General features: G+C 47.2%; 1 protein-coding gene and 1 long non-coding RNA gene across 6 annotated transcripts in view; one reads left to right on the top strand and one right to left on the bottom strand.

Moving 5' to 3' along the window:
* The window catches only part of LOC137752265 (uncharacterized), an 85,084-nt gene extending 68,411 nt beyond the window's left edge, over positions 1–16,673 (bottom strand). For all 3 annotated transcript variants that reach the window (XR_011071121.1, XR_011071119.1, XR_011071122.1), the window contains exons 1-2: positions 16,586–16,673; positions 16,259–16,476 (exon numbers count right to left, since the gene is read on the bottom strand). This is a non-coding gene — a long non-coding RNA (uncharacterized lncRNA). The remainder of the gene's footprint in view (positions 1–16,258; positions 16,477–16,585) is intronic.
* Positions 16,674–16,981: 308 nt separating this feature from the next.
* Positions 16,982–21,709, top strand: part of SLC7A1 (solute carrier family 7 member 1) — a 68,555-nt gene continuing 63,827 nt past the window's right edge. For all 3 annotated transcript variants that reach the window (XR_011071118.1, XM_068527044.1, XM_068527042.1), the window contains exon 1: positions 16,982–17,247. The gene's annotated coding sequence lies outside the window, so the exon portion shown is untranslated. The remainder of the gene's footprint in view (positions 17,248–21,709) is intronic.

Raw genomic sequence — 21,709 nt, 5'->3', positions numbered from 1 at the left:
GCAATACGATCTCATTCTTATCAAGACCATTATATTTGGTGGTTATAGGACTGCATCTCAAATACTTGGTGCTTGGTGGGCACTAACATACAGGTCTATTTAATGGCATTTCACAGACTTCTTCTCATGGGTTTTATTTTTTAGCTTTCCCTATTTTAAAACCTCAAATTGTCCACTTTTCTTTGAGAATCAAGTTAGGCCTGTTTGCGGTTGGACACATGACAAGCTTTGAGAACAGAATGACCCCCCGAGGTGCGTGGCTTCGGAAAAAAGCCAGCTACATGAGAAGCTACCGTCACTCACACACTTTCCAGAAACTACTGATATATGTAGCTTAGTGAGTTTTACAGCCTCGCGTTGCATGCTTTCAAAAGCCCTTCCCCTGTGCAGTGGGAGGGGAAGGAGTGGCCCCACTGCCTTCCTCTTTCCCTGGATCAGAATATGCTGTCCAATCGCACCAGAGAAACAACAAGCGGAGGAGATTTTTGAAGAGCAAAAAATACAGTTATTTTATCCTTACTCAAAGGGAATAAGAAGCAAAACACAACAAGAGATACCATAGGTGTTTCCTTCAGCAAGAGCTTTGGTGGTTCTTAAGTCCCTTGTATATTATGTTTCTCTCCCGCAACACAAATTCATCCCAGTTTAGCTGGTTTTAACTCAGCCTGCACCCTGAAGATTTCTTTATGCATCATACCCACAAAGACTAGAGATTCTGCCCGGGTTTTAGGGATATTTTACACAAACAGCATGCTTCCTGTGCATTTTCTCAGGTCGGTCTTCCTTAAATTAAAATTGTATTATTATCCCACGTGAATCTGTCACATATACATTTTTCCCTTCTCAGATACTATTCACTCCCTTCTATGGTGAAAGCTAACTCCCAAGTCCTGCTGCAGAAATACAAGATGACAGAGATAAGACAGCCAATTGCTTTGAAGGATCCTTCATTATGAATCACCTTAGCTAAGGCACAGGTGGCCTATGGCCATGGTTTGAAGGACATGTTTCTAACTGAAGAAAACTGTTTTGGTTTTCACAGAAATACACTCGATGATAAAGTTGAGGAGCACACGTCTGAAAATGAGAACACGGCCATTCCCTCTGGTATTTATTCAGGATGCGCTTTGGTCCATGCTCTTCTGGCTGGACCCCTCCTTTTGTCTCCCTTCACACAGACGGCCAAGCTCAAAATCTCTGTTTCTTCTCCCTGCCGGTCCCCTGCGTCTCTCCCCCACTGCAGGGAGGTGTACACCATGCATGTGGCGCGTCCCCTCCCCGCCCCCCTCGGGACGTCACAGCATCCCTGACCCACGTCCTCTCCGCCTCTGAGTCACTCCTGTCTCCTCGCGCTTCCCCAGTCTTGAAAACACCTCCTCTTCCTTCCTTCCTTCCTTCTTCTTTCCTTCTGCTGGAAAGCAACTGGCTTTCTTTCCCCTTCCCTTTATTGACATGTTTTATTTATTTGTTCATTTTTTTTAAATTCCAAGAGCAGAAAACAAACTTGTAAAAACATCAGACAGAACGGAAGTGTACTGAACGTCAAAGCCCCCCGTCCGCCCTCTCCCTGCCTCCCCTTCACTCAGCTGTTAACAGGTGGGTGTGCAGCTTTATCAGACGTCTGTGACATATAAACAAACACGTAGCTATTTCTGTGGAGTTCCTCAACCCTGGCTGGAGCATAGTACACAGCTCCGTAGCTTGCATTTTTCTTTTTCTTTTCTGTTATTTTAAAAAATCACTTGAAAAATGTAAACAATACAGAAGCATATGTTATGAAACATTAAAGTCCCTCTTGTGGTATATTTACCCACAAAGCCAAGCTGTCCTGTCATCACTCTGGGTCACCAAAAACAGTTAAAGAAAGAAGTTCACCATCCAAAATAATTGTGAAGTAATTTGAATCTTTACTATAGACTCTTTTTCTCTCTGTAACCCCCTTCCCTCTTTTGACACAAACACACACACACACACACCACCGACACACACATACACACACACCCCCCACACATACACACACACCCCACACACATATACACACACCCACCCCCACACACCCCCCACACACATACACCAACACTCCCCACACACATATACACACACACACCCCCCATACATACACACACACCCCCCCCACATACACACAGAGGAGTGAAGGGCATTCAGGTTCCTAGTTCTGTCACAAACAGTATGGCAGTGAATAGCCTCACGCAAACACCCCTTTGGGAGTGTGTGAATATTCTGCAGTACAGATTCCTGGAAGTGAAAATACTGTATTTGAGTGACGCACATCTAAAATTTTGTTAGAACCTGCCAAATTGCCTCTCCCAAAACAGCTCTACCACTTTGTACTCTTACTAACAGTGAAGGTGAGTATGACTGTGTCTTCACATCCACATTAACACGGTATATGATCAACCACCTAAAAGCTTTTTCTCTTTTGCCAATTTAATTGGTTAAAAACAGGATCCTGTTATTTAGCTTTAATTTTCTTTTTCTGTTACATATTTGATAAGAACTGTCGATCAGCCTGTTGTTTGCCTTTACTTTTATTTGTGGGGACTTTCACTAAGAGGACGTATTTAACTCTTCTATAGTCAAATTTGTCAAGATTTGCCTTTGTTTTCTCATTTTCCTTTGTCCTAAAAAAAAATCCTTCCTCAGGTTAAGATTATTAACACATTTATCGATCTATCTATCTATCTATATCTTTAAACCATTTGGAATTTATTCCTGTGTAAGGAATGACATAAAGATCTATTATTCTCCTAAATGAACTGCCAATCATTCCAACCTATTTATGGAATAATTCATCCTTTCCCTACTAATTTAAAGTGCAACCTATATCATATGCAAAGTGTGTGCGTGCGTGTGTGTGTGTGTGTGTGTGTGTGTGTGTGTTGTGTCTATTTCTGGACTTTTTTCCCCATCATGCTATATATTTCTGAATAATGCCACCCTATTATAACTACTGTCATTTTGATGACATAGAAAATTCCACTTTATTGTTCTTCTTGGCCGATTTTAGGAAACAATCTGTCAAAGTCCACTTTTAAATTCCCAGAAATTTTTAGTGAATTCTCTCTGAATAAATAGATTATTTGGAATAAAGTTCACAAGGGACATTTGAAATCTCCTGTACGTTCCTGGGAATCTAAAAGGCCACATGCATGTGCAGGGCTGTGTTCATGCCAAGGGTTGTGCACATGCCCAGGAAAACCTGAGAAGGCTGTAAGTTTTCACTTCTGGCTGACCTTCAGGCTCTGTACAAATAAGTAAGAGCTAAGGCAGAGTTGTCAACTTCTTACGGGAGCTTTGAAGGCATGAGTAGCACACACACAGAGCCAAAGGATGGAAACATACTGGTTCAAGGCACATTAGCTTTAAAGGCATAAAGCATGACATGGCCTTTCCAGAAATCCAACCCAATGACTTTCACTTAAATCTCAACGATCTGAACTAGGTCCTATGGCCATATAATTGTAAAGACATCTGGGAGAGTCAGTGTCTTAGCTGGACACATTCACACTCTACAGGAAACCAGTGTTCTGTGTGTAAGAAAGGCAGGCTGAACATCACGAAGGCAGCTAGCAGTGTCTGCCACAACCTGTCGGGTTTTTACTTCTTGGAATTATCATGTAGATCAATAAATAGATTTTTGAAAAGTCTATGTAGTTTAAGTTAGTGCGGTAGAAAGTTTATGAGTCAATGAAAATGAACTTGCTAATAGTATTTTTATTTTCTCAATCACTGCTGTCAAAAGAAGTTTGATAAAGTCTCTCACCATGATTCTGTATTTCACCTGGCAACACAAGGACCTGAGAATGCTTTATTGAGAATCATAGCTCACACTTATAAAGCACTTGCCATGTACCAAGCACTGTTCTAAGTGGTTCACATATATTAACTAATTTAACTTGCCTAAAGCAAGGCAATAGGTACCACCAGATAATTAGCACCAAAGTCAGAATTCAAACCAAAGAAATCTGGATTTAGCATCTCTTCTCTTAATCACGAAGCACCACTCAAATCTGACCACACATCCAGTTGTTCAGTATTTTAGTTCTACTCTATTATCCCTACCCCTAAATTAGACACTACTTTATTTACTTTATAATACCATCTGTATCTATATTTAGCAATATCTTTGCTCACAATTTCTTCTTGTCCCTCAGACATTCCACCTGAGGTATTTTTTTCCACATATATTTAGTATTTCCTTTAATGAGTGTCTTTTAGAGAAAAACATTCTTAGTTATTCTAAGTCAGAAAATGTTTTTATTTAACCTTTGTTCTTAAAGATGGTGTCAGTGGGTAGAGAACTGTGGGTAACTCTTCAGTGTCTCTGAGCACATTGAAAATAATTCACTGACTCTGATATCACGGTCACTGAAAAATAAAATTTTACTCATTGCCATTTCTTCGTAGGTAATCTGGCTTTTTTTCTTGGATGCTTTTAAGATCTTTTGTCTTTCATGTCCTATAGTTTCTTTATGTTGTTTCTAGTTGTGGACTTTTTTCCCTACTTGAAGTTCATTTGGATTCTGATATTTTAGAATTTAAATCTTAGCAATATTTCTGAAAATATCCTCGTCATATGTGTTTGAAAATTGTCTCTTTTTATATGCTAGGACTTATTACTCTTACTTCCTTATTTTTGGTATAGTTTTATATTTTGCATCTCTGTCTTTTTAGATGGTGTTCCAAATAATTCCTTCTGTTCACAATTTAAAAAAAAAATTCAGTTGTGTCTAACCTGCTCTTTAATCTTACAGATTTGTGACAATTCTTTGTCAGTCATCTGTATTACAAATACCATCTTCCACTCTTTGGCTTCCATTTTCATTTTCCTAGTGGTGTCTTTGATAGACAGAAGTCCTAATTTTAGTCTAGTAACATTCATCAATCAAGAGACACTGCCAAGCTTTGCAGAGATGATGCTTTCCCTTTCAGTAACCTTGAAAATCAAAAAGAATATGTCTGAGAACTAGCAGCCTAGCAGCCGCTAGAGGGGGCAGAATGAGTGCAGAGCTCCCAAAAGGGCCATTCCCAAAGAACTGTCACTATTTGACCTGTCTGACAGCCTGCTGAAAAGTTCCATTTTCAGGGCATCTCTTTCTTTGATGTGACTTAGAACTCCCTCTGTGAGAACAGCCCAACTGACAGGGTGTTTGTCAAAACAATCAGCATTAATTGTTTAACATTGCAGTTGCTTAAGGAAGCGTTACAAGTTGAGGCTAACAAAAGGCTATGAAAAAAAACTTAAAAGGAAACACTGGACACGTGATATCCATAGGGTGCTTTCAAAAGTTTCTATATATTCCTGGGAATCTAGAAGACCACAAACACACACACAGGGCTGTGTGCATACCTAGAGCTGTGTCTATGCTTAAGAAACAACTGAGAAGACCCTAAGCTCTCAATTCTGGCTGACCTTGAGGGTCTGCACAAGCAAGAAGTGTGGGCTAATGCAGAGTTGTAAGCTACCTGTGGGAACTTGGCAAGCATGCCCCAACACACACACAGAAGCCCTAGAGAAAGGATGAGAGACTTATTGGTTCAAGACATATAAGGAAATCTTAGTGCAATCATTCGCTGAACACTAAGCTAAGTAGTAGAGATTTCAGTGGCTATATATGACAAAGAATACAGACTTTATAAAATTTGTCTAGTAAAGTCACTGAACAAGTAAACAGAAAAGAGCAAGAACAACAACAAAAAACCTTGGGAAGGAGAGAATCTTATTTCTAGGGTGGTCACATTATTTATCTAGAATGTACAGTTTTCAGCAAAAAAATCACAAGACATGAAAAAACAAACAAACCAACCCAGGAAGAATATCTTTTCACAAGAGAAAAAGCACACAAAAGAAACTGTGCATGAGAAAGGGCACATGTTAGATTTACTAGACAAAGACCTAAAGTCATCAATCATGTAGGAAACCATGTTGAAAGAATTAAAGTATGAGAATGACATCTCACAAAATAAAATGTCAATAAAGAGATATAAATTATTTTTTTAATGAAAATTCTGGAGTCGAAAAGTATAAAAACTGCAAAGGAAACTTCACTAGAGGGGCTCAACAGAAGATTTGAACAGGCAGACAAAACAACCAATAGACTAATTGAGATTATCCAGTCTGAAGAACAAAAAGAATGAAGAATAATAAACAGAGTCTCAGAAACCTGTGGGACACCATCCAGCATACACATAAGGGGAGTTCAAGAAAGAAAGAAAAGAGAGGAGAAAAAAGAATATTTGAAGAAACAATGGCCAAAAACTTCCTAAGTGATGAAAAACAATCTGCTCACCAAGGAAGCTCAATGAACTCCAAGTAGATAATTTTAAAGAGATCTATACCAAATACATCATCATCAAACTGCTAAAAAGCCAAAGAAAAGGAGAGACTGATGAAAGCAGGAAGAGGAAAGCAAACTCATCCTGCACAAGGGATCTCAATGAGGTTAACAACTAACTTCTCATTAAAAACCACGGTTGCCAGCAGGCAGTGGGATGACATATTCAAAGTATTAGAAGGAAAACACTGTCAACTAAGATCCTACATCTAGGAAATCTGTCCTTCAAAAATGAAGGAGACAAAAAAATGAGAGGCTTCATCACTATCAGACCTGACCTACAAGAAATACTAAACGGAGTCCTCCAGGCTGAACTGATGGGGCAGTAACTAAAATCCAAATGAACAATGAAGAACACCAGAGAAGGTCAATACATGGGTTTTACAAAGATAGTATGAATGTGTCTTCATTTGTAGTTTTTTTCTTCTTTTGGATTTAAAGACAACTGTACAAAGCAACAATTATAAAACTATCTTGTTGGGCTTACAGTGTGTAAAGATGTAATTTGTATGACAACAAAAGTATAAAGAAAAGGGAGGGAACGGAACATAAAGAAGCAGAAGTTTAGTAGACTACTTAAATTGCTATTAATCCAAACTAGATTGTTCTAAGTTACGATTTCATTTTAATTGCCAGGGCACCCAATAAAAAAATCTCAAAAATATATAGTAAAGAAACAATAGATAATTAAAGTGGTAGGCTAGGAAATTTTATCTAACACAAAAGAAGGCAGTAATGAAGAAATAAAGGGAAAAAGACATGACATAAAGAAAATTTTAAACGACATACAAAAGCCCTAAACTACTAGTGATTATGTTAAATGTAAATGGACTAAACATTCCAATTAAGAAGTAGAAATTGGGAGAATGAAGTTTTTAAAAATCCAATTATATGCTGTCTACAAGAGAAGAGCAAGCAATGACACAGAATGGCTATTATCAAAGAAAAGAAACTCTTGTGCACTGTTGGTGGGAATGTAAATTGGTATAGCCACTAAGGAAAATGGCATGGAGGTTCCTCAAGAAATTAAAAATAGAGCTACCATATGATCCAGTAATTTCACTTCTGGGTATTTATCCAAAGGAAATGAAATCACTATTTCAAAGGCATATGTGCCTCGGAGACAGGGCAGATGTGCCTGGAGTGGTCGCTGGAGCTGGATGGTGGTAACACACGAAGAACACGTGGTCCAGATGCCTCTAGGATGGGCTAGGGGACATCTGAACGAGCAGGGGAGTGGAAATAGAGAGTGGACATCAGTTTCTTTCTTGTCTCCTCACATTCCTTCCCTGTGGGGACTACCTCTTCCTCTATTTCTGTGATACTAGTGGAACTGCCAATCAACCTCCTGTCTGCACTGTCCCCCTGCCCCACAGAGGTGGGTATGTGACCCAGGCTAGCCCACAAGAGAACACCACTCTGCAGGAATCAGGGAGAGGTATGTAAGCTTGGGCATGTGACCCAAGCAGAGCTTATCGTGGTCCTTTTGTAGGAATGAAAGGGATGCTGGAAAGGGTTTCCTTCTTCGCTGCACTTCAAAAACCACTGCTTTTACCAATGGAGAGATTTGGCAAAGAATACAGCCATCAGGAAAACTGAGATAGAGAGACTGAGATATATTTTGAAAACCTAACTCCAGACATACGTACATCTGGCAAATCCTAAACTTTGCAGTTATGTAACAATAAATTTAAAAGTTTCCTAGAGTTGTTTGAGTCAGGTATGGATTACTTGCAATTGAGTGATTCTTGGCTAACACAGAGAAGTCGTTGTTTCTGTTTTTGACCATTTAAAACTATGGTTGGCTGTGACTTGTGGAAACACGAATCTCCAAGGAAGAAGTCAGGGACAGATTATCCTCGGTCTCCTACTATTTTAGGGAAATGGTTAATAAGAACACAAAGATTTATCTTTGGGAGTATTCAATAAGGTGATGGTTTGATGAGATGATGATAATTAACTAATATGATGTGCCCAAGAGTACTTCCTTGGAAGTATTCATATCTCTCCTCTCCTGAATAGAGCCTTATATTATGGGATTGGGAACCTGGATCTCCAAAAGACTGCAATGATCTCATAGCATCTGTCTCTGAGAAATGAGGAGGATGGGAGACAATGAAACGGGGAGCTGTCTTTGAGGGTAATAAGATTTCCAATCTGTAGCCAGTTGGGGAGGAGCTGAGAAAAGATAGTGGGGCTTTATCCTTCCCATCACTGCTTCATGTAGAATCTCTGCTTCTCATCTGGAATCCCCTCCGGTTATTCATCATTTAACTAATGTGTGAATGCCTCTTCTGCGCAGGCACTCTGCTTAGCAAACAGCGGTGCACAGGCAGAACGGGGCTTTGCCTTTATGGAGTTTCAGCCTAGTTGGGGGGAAGACAGACAATTAAACAATTAATTAGGATGAAATGTGATATGTGTTAATGAATGGGGAAGTAAGGTGTGTTAATCAAGACTCTGAATAACAAGGGAGAGAAACCAAACTCAAGGCAGTTTAAGTAAAACGACTTAATAATAGCCCTGGGTATAGCTGTCTTCAGGCTTGGCTTGATCCAGGGTTTCAACAGTGCAATCTAGTCTCTCTGTCCCCATCATCCTCATTTCTCTGCCTCTGTCTCTCTCTGACCTTTGCTTTCTTCTGCATCATCTTCACTCTCAGGCAGGCTTTCTTACTGGCAAAGACGGCTTAGCCCCTGTTGACTCCAGCAAAATGTCAACCTTAGTACATGAGATCTCATAAAAAGAGAGCTCCTCTTTCTCCCAGTCTCCATAGCAACTCCCTCAATTATCCAAAGAGCTCTTTTTGGGCCATGCCTACCACTGTATCAATAACTGTGCCCAGGGATTTGGGGATTTATTCATGGCTGGTCTTGTTTGTGGTCTACATGAAGAATCTGGGAGGTGTCTTCTTGAAGACTTTTTGGGCAGTCCCTGAAGATAACATGTGTATCACATACCATGTGCTATGTGAACCCATAACAGGGCACGTGACCTGAGTGAGAGCATCAGGAGAGGTTTACTGGAGGAAGCTAAAATGTGAAGGATGAGTGACAATTCTTATCACAATGGCTGGTATTTACCATGTGCTCGCTATGTGCCAGGCCCTGTGCTAAGCCCTTCACGTGTGTTATCTTGTTGACTCTTCACCACAACTGCTGCAGTTAGAACGCTTATTTTGTCCATCTCAGAGAACATGAAATTGAGGCACAGAGAAGTTAATTAACACCCTTACAGCCCCGCAGGTAGTAAACAGGGTGTTAGGTAAGTGAAGTGAGGGGGAGAATGTCCCAGGTGGGCAGACCCAGAGGTGCCTGTGAGGGGCTGGCTGTAGCCTGGACTGTGAGAGGGCCAGGGGCTGCAGGTGGAAGGCTTGGTGGTGGACACGGGCACGTGGGGGACTGTAGCAGCTCTGTTTCTGCACTGCCTTTAACGTACTCTCGGAGCTTTGTTTTTAGAGACTGATAAGATCATTCAGGATCTAGGCGATAAACTACACGGAATTGCTTGCTCATGTTCAGAGCCTTGGCCCAGCGCTCTGGCCAAAAACCATGCCTCTATCGCAACTGGTCTTTTTGAGGAGGCTCACCAGGGGTGGCCCGTTATTCCAAAGGTTTTAACAACATTGCAACAGTTGTGTTGTTGCTTATGGCGGCTGTGTGATTCTACTTGGCAACAGGGCTCATTTTAGGGAGTAACACAACCTAATTTATCCCTCATCTTTCCCTTGTTCCTGAATTCATTGGTACTCCAGTTAGCTGCTGGTTTCCCTCCCCTCATCCCGTACTGGAGGACTCCTCTGGACACAGATCAGATGCCAGTGGCAGCACTTCTGGATGGCTTTCATTTTAATAACAGGTGGCCATCCCCACTGCAAGCACTCTGGGACCCCAGGTCCGAAACCATCCTCTAGAGAAACATGGTATGCGTGCATCAATCCAGAGCCTAAGGATACATCATCAGAAGTGGTGTATTTCTATTTACAGAGGCAGTGAAGGAGATGGTTCTCCTCTTAAAACCTGCTCTTCAAAAGTCCAGAAGTAGGTAAGTAGCTTGTGGTCATCATTAATGTCAAGCCGTCTAAAATGCCATTCTGCACTATGATTGCGAAAGATGGGGGAGAAGGTAACAGTGAGTGAGAAGTCTATATAGGGGCATTGCTGGAAGCCTCTGAGGTAGAATAACTACCAAGGGACTACTTTCAGCCACCATGATGCTCTTTGAATGAACTTTGCCTTCGCTACATGAACAGCTAAGATCTGTTTTCATCTTTACTTCTTTAAAGAAACCTCCACCTAAGGCTCAGCACGATGTAGGAACTATATTAAGCATATTTAACAACCAAGATGCCCCAGGCACCGATCAATGAGAAGAGGTGATGAACTATAAGAAATGGTTCGGTTGAACTGGTGCTGACCAGCTGACTCCAGCCCTACCTGTTGGGATGGTGCGTTCTCTCTTCACGCAAGAGACAGTATTCAACATCCAGTGCAAGACAATCAGATGCTCGTCTAGGCCAGTGGCTCTCAAAGGGGGGCAACTTTAGCCTTCCAGAAGCCATTTGCAACGTCGAGAGACATTTCTGCTCGTGGAAGGGTGCGACTGGCATCTAGTAGGCAGAGGCCAGGGACCCTACTAATCACCCTACAATGCATGGGGCAACCAAACCCCTACAACAAAGAATTATCTGGCGTAAAACGTCAACAGTGGAGCGGGTGAGAAAGCCTGCCCCAGGTTAACACCTTCAGTCTGAGTGACAGCTACCCATGCTCTGGATTGTAACAAAGCTTTTGCAGATGGGCTTGTTGGCAAGTTCCTATCAGCTTGTCAAGTTGGGGGTGTGCTGTTAGTTCACAGTGAAAAGCCATATGTAAATACTACTGCTCCTGTGCCTTTTTCTCCACTAAGCCTCTTAGGAGTCAAAGAATAAAAGAGGCACTGAGAAAGTCATTCCTCTGCTATTTCCTTGTATCAGTGGACCATGCATTAGGTGAAAATTATTGATGATTAGAGTAATAACGATCAGTAACCTTTATGGAGTCATACTATTATGTGCCAGGCACTACACAGGGGACTCTCAGGCTTTATCTCGACTCTTACAGCAGCTCATTAGATTTCCCTTTTTTTAGATGAGGAAACTGAGGCCCAGAGAGCTTGATTACCTGCTGAGAGTCCCGGAGATGGCTCTGTCTCTACCATCTGTGTTCTTGGTCACTGCACGGTGCTCGTTGCCTTGACAGCCCACTCTCCTAGCAGGAAAGTTCAGTGCAAGATGCAAACAGGGACTTCCCTGGTGGCGCAGTGGTTAAGAATCTGCCTGCCAATGCAGGGGACACGGGTTCGAGCCCTGGTCTGGGAAGATCCCACACGCCGCGGAGCAACTAGGCCCGTGAGCCACAACTACTGAGCCTGCGCGTCTGGAGCCTGTGCTCCGCAACAAGAGAGGCCGCGATAGTGAGAGGCCCGCGCACTGCGATGAAGAGTGGTCCCCGCTTGCCACAACTAGAGAAAGCCCTCGCACAGAAACGAAGACCCAACACAGCCATAAATAAATAAATAAATACTTAAAAAAAAAAAAAAGTAAAAAAAATCTATTAATTTAAAAAAAAAAAAAAAAGAAAAAAAAGAATCCGCCTGCCAATGCAGGGGACATGGCTTTGAGCCCTGGTCCAGGAAGCTCCCACATGCCACGGAGCAACTAAGCCCGTGCGCCACAACTACTGAAGCCCACGCGCCTAGAGCCCACGCTCCGCAACAAGAGAAGCCACCGCAATGAGAAGCCCACGCACCACAATGAAGAGTAGCCCCCGCTCGCCACAACTAGAGAAAGCCCGCACGCAGCAACAAAGACCCAACGCAGCCAAAAATAAATAAATTAAAAAAAAAAAAAGATGCAAACACAGGGACCTAATCCCAAGACTGTGAGTGAGGTTCCGGCAGCTCAAGGCAGGAGAGGGTGTCTAGGGATATTGACAGAATGTTTAGAGGTCTGAGATATCTTTGCATGAAGGTTACACTTTTGCTTAACCAAGTAGAAACTTCTGGGGTGTTAGGGTGAGCTGAGATCTCACACCTTTTTTATCCTAATACAGTGAGAAAGCCTTATCTGTAATGAGCATTTCCAGAGGCAACCACTACCGTGTCTAGGTTTGGCTGAAGCTGGCATATCACCCAAGTGGCACACCTTTCTAGAAATCCAAAGAAGGGGATGGCTTTTGGCAAATTGAGTCCCTGCAGAAATTAGCCAAGCCCCACGGATGATGATCTGTCCAGTGAGCTGTCTCTGGGTGCCATACAGAACCCCGAGATCCACAGGCGGGCCTTTCCTGGTTGAGGGAAACGGAAGAGAATCAGAAACCTGGGCACCAGGGCTGGTGACACTTTCTTCGATTTCATTTCTTCCAACAAGACGGGGGAGCGAGGGACAGTAGGACAGAGGGAAGAGGACGAGCTCGGAGGGACCTTGCACCGTCGATCCCCTCCTTTCACACGGGATGCACGTCTAGCTGGCGCGAGCAGTCCTGCTTTCCCCACTCGCCCCTCTGCTCACGGTGGGAACAGCAGCCTTCCGAAGCGGGGCCTCGGCGCTCCTGTCCGTGCAGAGCCAGTGCCGCTGGGGTTGGCAGCGCAGCTACGGAACTGCAGGGTTAGAGACAGGAGGCCGAGGAGAATCTCGAAGGCTTTGCCACCTTCCTCACTGGGCACACGGGCCAAGAGGGAGGACAGACATTGTCAAAAACACCTCGAGAGCAGCAGATTGCTGAGTCACCAAACGGAGGCACCAGTCTTCTGTGGGGAAGAGCTCTCCCTTTGGTCCTGTGGCCTCAAGGACTACACGGCGTCTCCCTGCTGCCGAGGACACACACACTGGTTTTGTGGTGGAAAGAAAGTACTTTCTACCATGACACAGCCACGCATACAGCTGGTTTCAAAGGTCTCCTGAAAATCTGGCAGAGATCTGATTTCATTCTCTATCAACAAACCAACAGCCAAATCCTCTAAGCCCAAGGGCTGCACTTTTCGTTCCTACTGGGCACCAGGATGTCAGTCGCTGTCTCTTCTGGAGGTGCAATGCTTTGTCATGGTATGCTTCCCATGGTATGAAATATGGGCAGTAAATACCATGCTTCCCATGGTATTTATAATTCTTCCCATCCCTTCCCAGGGTAGGAAGCTCCTAAGATAGAAAAGCTGTACGAATCAGGACTCTGGGATACAAGTGACAGAAACCCAAGACAATTGGCTGTGGCGAAAAAGGGCATCCCTGTGGCTCACAGGTCCAGATAGGTGGCCTCAAGAGCGCCAAACGGGGACCTGATTAAGACTCGCCTCACCCCTCCGCTTTGATTTCTCTGCGTGTCCTCTTCATTCTCTCCAGCTGGCCAACTCCACACGGCTGCAGCGGCGGCTGCTGGTAGCACCTGGCTGATATCTGTCCAGCCCCATGACAGGGAGGAAAGAGATTCTCTTCCCTCCAGCTCCCAAAGGATCTGGGAAGGCTTCTGAGGTGACCTCGGTTTATTTATCATCTACCCATACACCGTGGGCCCTCACTGGAGCCAGGGGGTGGCCGAACGCTTAGATCAGACCCATCTCCAACCAAATTTCTAAGCTGAGGGAGGTGGGGTTTTGTGAGATGGCAGTTCCTGTTGAGGACACACCAGTAGGGGAGGTTGGGAGGGACAAGAACAAGGGACAGTGCTGGTTCCAGGAGAACAGGAAGGAGCTGGCCAGGCAACAGCAGAGGTCCTCCGAAGAATGTGGTGACAACTGTGCTCCTTACCCTCCGCCTGGGAACCAGGACAGTGAGGTCTTACCACTCAGTCCCCGCAGCCTTTTCCTGCGAAAGTGTCTGTTGTGAGAACACCTCTTTACTATGGAAGAAGAAATGTTCCCATCTTTGCATTTCGTGTGACCCCACGAATCCATCTAGCGTCGGAGTTAACAGCAAGGTTCTCTGGGCATCCGCTATGTGCCAGGTATGGGCTCAATGTTTTACGAGAGTTACTGTCACTTTTTTTGTCACAGCTGCCATAACCCAGTTCTTAGAAACGAGGCAAGTAGCGCCGGAGAACGCTGAAGTCATCTGCCTAAGTGTACGTGGCTTAGACGTTGCACAGCCAGGATGTGAAGCCGTGCTCTCTGACCCTAGAGTCCACATGCTTCACCTACCCAAATACTGCCTTGAAACACTTTAGAAAATGGAGTGGTTTCATTTCCTTGATCTGCTTAATAACTATTATTAAATGGGTACTCTCTACAGGGGCTTTACACCTGTATATATTTCTATGTAAATATTATATATAGTCTACATGCAGTTTTAGATTTACCAAAAAATTGAAAGTACAGAGAGTTCCCACATACTCCCTCCTCCGACCCAGTTTCCCCTATTTTTAACATCTTGAATTGTTGTGGTGCATTTGCTATGACTGATGAGCCAATGTGGACACATTATTATTAGCTAAATTCTGTAGTTAATATAAAGGTTTACTCTCTGTGTTGGACATTCTGTGGTTTTCGACAACCGTATAATGACGTGTACCCCCCTTACGGTATCGTTAAGAGTAGTTTCACTGCCCTAAAAATCCCCGTGCTCTACTTATTCATCCCTCCCGCTTCTTCCCCCGACAAGCCTCTGGCAACCACTGATCTTTTTACTGTCTTCATAATTTAGCTTTTTCCAGAAGTTGGCATCATACAGTATGTTGTTAAAAGAGGACAAACACAATTCCCCTAGGCCAGCAGCTAGCAGGAAGTAGAGTTTAGTCCAAAACCACATCTGTCTGACTCTGATTCACTACGTTTTCTGTACCCCATCCTGCCTAATGGTGCTGGCCCGGGACTTGGTCTGTCCACCTTCACCTTGCATGGTGCTCCTAGGGCTTAAATTCTAGCATTTCCTTTCCTTAATAGTCTTTGGAATCTTGGATCCACTGTTCTTTGAGTCTAATCAAGGTTGCCTGTCACTCACGATCCCTCTGGACCTGCAATGTGATCCTAACCTGCCTGATATTTAGCTTTATTTAAAAATTCAGCCAGTTTTTTCGACTTTTTCCCCTAACGGAGCACCGTGCTGACAATCGTCTTGGCTAAGTTCTACCCATACACCCATCAGGGCCTGGAACACTTGCTCTCAGAATTTACAGATACTAACTCTATGATCCGTCTGCTTGTTGCCCGAGCAGAGCATCTCTACAATCTATTAAATTCTATTTTACTGCCAAGAGTCTTCAAAAAAAAAAAAAAAATCCCACAATCATATTTCAAGTACTAAGGGATATTCTGCTAAGAATAAAAGGTTTATAAGCTCCAAACAGAGGTGAAATAGCTTGCGGAAAACCATAAAGGAATGAAACGGTAGAATTCAGATTCAAATCCAGATCAAGTGCAAAGGCAAAGCTGCAGGTCCTGGAATCACACCAGGCTTCCCTCTGTGAAATCCTATGATGGCAGTGTCAGCGGGTTAAGGAGGCCGTGTGGGATTCAGGAAGAGCCCCGGCACGGGAGACCTCCTTAATGCAACTTGAGAGCATCCTTTCACCAATGAACAGTTGAAACTGAAATTTACTGTTTTAAAACAACGTGTATGTAGTCACTGATTATGATGCCAAGCACTCCGAAGTGCCTTGCAAATAGTAGCCATTGCTATGTGTTCACGAAAACGCTTCCAAAGCTTGCACCCTGCAGTTATATGCTTTATAAATTGCTAGTGTAATTCCAAGAGTATCGCACCCTGTGGCTGACAATGAGGCCCCATCACTGACGAAGGACACTGCGGGGGGAGGGGGGTTGGGTAGGAAGCGTGGAAAGGACTCAAAGGCCGTGGGCACCGTGCTACCGTTTTTCCTGTTTTCCTACAAAGTTAGAGAGGAGGCTGGCGGGGTTAATCTATGACTACTTACCTCTCTCATGTCACAGGTTACTGCATCTCTATAGATTGTGGCTTCTGCTTGGTTTTGGGCGCCAAGAGGGAGCCTGCGAGGTGAGCGCGGTGGGACCCGGTGCTAGTTTCTGCCATCTCGGCGGGGGGGAGTAGCTCCGGAAGTAGCCGCGGTGACAGGCCCGCCGGCCAGGTGCTCGTCCAACCGCCAGGGGCACAGGCAGATTCAGGCTTCCGGCCCTTCCGGACAAGGGGCGAGGATACATTATTTGTTGAAACTAAGGGAACAGCAATAAAAGATTGCAATGACAAAGAAATGAAGATTTATGATAATTTAAAAAAAACCAACCTTGAAGTGCCTCCCCAACCTTCTCATTTTGGGGGAGGCAAACTGGCCGCGAGCGCGGGGTCCGCTCGCCGGGGCCCGCGGTCGGGTGGACAGTCCGGCGGCCGCGCCAGCCGGGCCCGCGCGGGGGGCTGCGCGGACCCGAGGACGCGGGCGGGCTCCCACTGCCCGAGGGCTGGCCGCACGCGGGCGGGGCAACCACCAGAGCGTCGGCAGGCGCCGCCCACCCGCGGGGGAATCCCAGGTTGGGGCGCGGGACGCGCGAAGACGCCGCGCCCCGCCCCGCCCCCCGCCCCGCCCCCGCCGCCGCCCGCTCCCGGAGCCGCCGCCGCGCCGCGCTGCCATTGGTGCCAGGCGGTGACGCGAGCGAGCGGGCCGCACGGCGGGGCGCGGGGGGCGGGCGCGGGGAGCGGGGCGCGGCTGATGAAACCGGCTCCCGATCCCTCCCGCTCTCAACGCTCCATTCACTCCGCGCGGGCAGGTGTGAGCGGCAGGTCAGCTGCCGGCGGGGCGCGCGGCCACCTGGCGTCCGTTATCCGAGTCCCCCGTTCCTGCTCCCCGCGCGCCGCGCCTCCGCCCGAGCGTCCGTCAGTCCCGCCGAGCCTCGGTCTATCGTCCGTCAGTCCAGACGCGGTCTTGCCTGCATCCCGCCGCCCGCCGGCCCGGTGAGCCCCCAGCCTCCGCCGGCGCCAGGGCAGCTGCCCGGGTCCGGGTCACCTTGGGGGGCTGACCCCGGCGGCGCGGGGAGGGGCGCGGAGCCCGCGCAGGGAGCGCGCTGGCATCCTCCGGGTGGGCGAGGGCAGGGCGGACGGGGGTGTACGCGGCCGGTGCCCTTGCGGCTGTCTCCGCCACGGAGTCCATTTTGGTTCGCTGAAGGCGCGGCGTGGTGCATGATGCAACACCCCGTGAGGAAGCGTTGGCGACCTGGCGCCTCCGGGGTGCCGGCCCCGCGCTCCCTGCGGGGCACCGGGCGCCGGGACGCGCGGGTGGTCGCGGGGGCGTGGGGACGGGGAGCGGGCACGGGGCCCGGCAGGCGTCCGGAGACCTTCCCTTACATGGCGCGGAGAGGAGCACGCCGCCCCGCCGCGAGGTCCACGACGTGTCATCGGCCGCGGGTGGGGAGCCCGCCGGGCGGCGGAGGGTGGTCCCGCGGCAGGTGGCCGGCCGAGGACGGCGTCGCGCACCCGCAAGCTGGCCGCGGCGCCCACGTCTCTTCCTCTCTGGAACCCTGCACACTCCCTGGCCCGCCTCCACCTCTCTTCCGGGTCCCCGGAGTTATTTCGGGGAAGTCCCCCCCGCGGGGGGCTTCCTTGTGACCCGATCTGGCCCGTAGAGGTCGGTGCTCAACGCTTCCAGATGGTTTTGAGCAGGAGGCAGTTCTTCCGGCTTCACCGAGACAACCTATTCTCAGTGTGTTCCTTTCTACGTAGTAGGAAACTTCCCGGGCCAGGCGGGTCCCGCAGTCATTCTAAGACCTGTGTGTACACAGCAGCAGGGCGCTGTAGTACTACTACCGCGTGCTGTTTTAGCTCCTTCCCCTTTTCAGTGGCTGTGAGAACCCGAGAGGAGTGGTGCTTGACTTGTATGATTAGGACAGCCAGACAAGTGCCTTCTGGAAGAAGCTTTACACTGCCCAGTACCTGCCCTCAGGCTCTCACGTGTAGAAGTAACCTGGAGTACGTTTTACTCCAGATTTGTAAACAGAGGAGGGGGTGAGGGTTTCAGTCCCAGGTGTATTTCCCTAAATGAGCTCTTAAAAATGTGACCAGGACTGTGTTTTGGCCTCTGGCTGAATTTCCTAATTGTGTTTCATTTGAATTATAATTTACTTGGGATTTATCTTAACATTTCTTGCCACTTAGGTTTGGTTCCGATAGTAGGAAACCGTGATACATTTATCCCCCTGATATTTTTAGTTGATCTCAGTGGAAATTATTATTTTTATATGCACACACCCTTCTGTGATTAAAACAAAAAGGTCTTGTTTAAGTCAGTCAGAATAGAAACTTAGGGGACAAAATCAACAATGGATTAAAATAGTTTTTAAAGGTTTAGCATATTAAGATCATGTTTAATTATTACAGGTAAAATTTAAAGAGTGCCAAAGGGGTTTTGACTAAAGAAACAGGTCGAGAATGAATAGAGATCAGAAATGTACTCAGTTGTTTAAATCTGGATTGAACCACATGGGTGCTCTTATGCATATAATTATTTGCTTTAAAGGAAGAAAAGCTTGAAAGACGAGATTGCTGACCTCGGGGAGCTTGCATTTTAGGACACACATTAATTGTATTGGGTTGAGGCTTCCATTCTTTGATGGGCTTAAACACATGTTTACTGACTCTTCTAGGCTGTCGTTTCTTGTCTACTAAGGTCAGTAAAAATATGTAATTACGTTGGCGGGCCCAGCATTATGTCTTATTAAATTAATCTCTTTCGTTATTAACTATGTTATTTGAAGGTATTGGTTTATTAATCCCAGAGAGGAATTTGAAACAGGAATGGGTGTGTCCTTGTTATGGGGAGAAACATTTTCCTCCGACGCTGGAGGTGTCTGGGCCACAGGCATCTTCTGAGTTGGCCATCCTTCCACCTGGGGCCGGGTCCTCAGTCCAGGTGGGACCTGCGGACGGGCGGGCCTGGTGCTCTCCTCCGGCCTGGGGCCCTCGCCACTGTCTGCTCCAGTTGTCGGCAGGCTGTTTCTCTCAGAGAAGCGGGGAGCGGTGGGTGGCTGTCAGGGGGTGGAAAGATCACTTCAGATCCTGGGTGGAGAAAAGCTGGGGGCCGGGCAGGCGCGGAAGCGGGGAGGCCAGAGCAGAGACTGGTAGCTTAAGTCTGGAAAAACACCCAAGCCCAGCTTACTGCTGCACGAGAGAGTGTGTCCATATGTCGCTTCTGCGAGAGGGAGAGGTGGTGGCAGCTTGGACGGGGTGGATACGGTAGGAATGCGAGCTGGTTGAGTTCTCCCTCTGCAGGCTGGTGTCCTCGCTCCATCTGTGGATTTTAAAGGAAGGTTCCACGTGAGGCGCGCAAGGCAGGCTGAGGTTCCAAGCAGAGCGGAGCCACTGTGCCAGTGAGGTGGGGAAGGCTGAGGAGAGCGTGCTGGGAAGGACTTGGTAACAGTCACAGCCGGCTCTTTTCAGACGCTTCCATCCTCACGGGCCGGGGCTGAGCCAGAGCTGCCTTGTTGCGCCCACGTGCCGCCGCGGCGTTGGGCCTCCTTCCCCTCCGCCCAGCAGGCCTGCAGCCTCCCTGTTCTCCCCTGCGCCCTCCAGTGGCCATCTTGGCCGTGGGTTTGTCCCATGGCCCGCTTGGGGACCGCAGCCGTGGGGCGCGCCTGCTTTTTCATTCCTGGCCTTCAGGATGCCTGCCTGCCAGGGGTTTCTTGGGCCTGAGGCCACTGGCATTGGACCCCGGGCCAAGGTTGTATCTACCCCAAGGTTTTAGGTCTGTTCCAGTCAAAGAGAAGAGTAGCATCTTTGGTGGCAGATTATGGGCCCTGTGGTAACTTCAGTGGCTTCTCTTTCTCTTTCTCCGTAATCATGTCCCCACCCCCAACTGCAAAGCAGCTTTGACAGCAACTACTCCTGCACTTGTTCAAAGCAAGTCACAGTTTATCATGGGGGGGGGGCGGTTAGTGCATTTGCCACCTGTGAATCTGCTAGAAGGACGGGCAGCACATTGGTAAAAGGATTTGGTGCACTGCTATCTTCATTTGGCTCCGAAGGCATTCCTTCAGACCTTTGGCCTCGGCAGGGCAGCGGCTGAAGCTGTTTGCCTCACCCGTCGGTCAGGATTCGTTCATCCAGGGGCCACAGGCTGCAGGAGAGACACCTCTGCACGTTGGGATAGATTCTGGCACGAGGTTCCCCCGTCATGCCACACCCGAGTCTTTCACTTGGCTTTTCCTCTGGTTATTGTCATTAGCAATGGGGACCGCCAGGTGGTAGATTTGGTGGACAAACCACGTCAGCTGAGGGTAGAGCTGTGTGGAGTTAGAGGCCAGCTTCAGTGTGGCCTGAGGTCATCGCCCTGAAATGCAGACGCTGCTTCTAGGAGCCAGGGCAGGTGGTTCAGTGCCGGGAACGGCACCACCCGAGGGGTCTTTGGTGCAGGTTTGCTGCCGTCTCTGTGCAGCCTCCAGAAAGTCCTTTGGGCTGTCCGAACCCTGCAGACGTGCTCTTGCCCTGCCTGTAGCTTGGGGAAGCCCGCCCTCTCAGCCTCATAATGATGAAGCCAATAAACATGAAGTGCAGAATATTCTTTGAAAGAATAAAGGTCAGTCCATTTAGATTCTGTCACAAAATAAGTTCTTTCCATTGCCAGCCTTCTCTTCTGATAAAGACAACCAGAAATCAAGCTCCGTTCAGCCTTCAAAGGCTACCAAGAGGCGGACTTATACTGAGGAGGGAGAAAGAATGTCCTTCGTCCGGTAGGACAGCGTGTGTTTCCACGTCGTCTCCCTTTTCCCTGAGTCACCTTTCCCCTCTGGAGGCAGTTGTTTCCGTAACATTCTGTCTCCCTGCCGCAGTGCTTTCTTCAGAAAATCCATGCAGGTAAGGGTCTTGCCTGTGAGAACAGCCAAGTGCTTTGCCATGTGCGTAGGAGCGGGTCCTGATTCTCTGCACGCGCTGGGCGCACAGGGAGCCCCGCGTCGCGGAGACCGGCTCGCCGTGCTGACTCCGGGCGGCCGGGGCGGCCCCTGCCCCAGGCGGCCCCCTGCTCTCCCCGACGGGCCACACGCTGTGGGGCCGAAGGAGGTGCTGTGGGCCTCCCGCCGCCCCGGAGTGGGCTCCGCTTACAGGATCAGTGCCTTTTCTAAGATATTTCTCGGAGCCACGTTTGAATCCTTTTCCATATTGCCTGCATCGTGATTGGCTTCTAGTGCCTACCTTACAGGATTGAGAGGATTTAAATGAGGCAATAATCCAAGTTACGCACTTGACACAGCTTCTGGCGCATACCAAGTGCTTCGTATAAATGTTAGCTGTTTTACTGGAAACAAAGCTCAGTTCTTTGATTTTGGCGTGGAGAAGAAGAAAATCTGTAACAACTTTATTTGCCCTCCCATTTTGCCAAGGTGTCAAAAGGTCGTCCCTTCTCCTTGGAGTTGTGTCTGCCTTGCAG

Source organism: Eschrichtius robustus, chromosome 18 (genome assembly GCF_028021215.1).
Source record: "Eschrichtius robustus isolate mEscRob2 chromosome 18, mEscRob2.pri, whole genome shotgun sequence".
NCBI lineage: Eukaryota > Metazoa > Chordata > Mammalia > Artiodactyla > Eschrichtiidae > Eschrichtius > Eschrichtius robustus.
The sequence above is the reverse complement of the archived record's forward strand: the minus strand, read 5'-3'. Positions and strand labels throughout refer to the sequence as shown.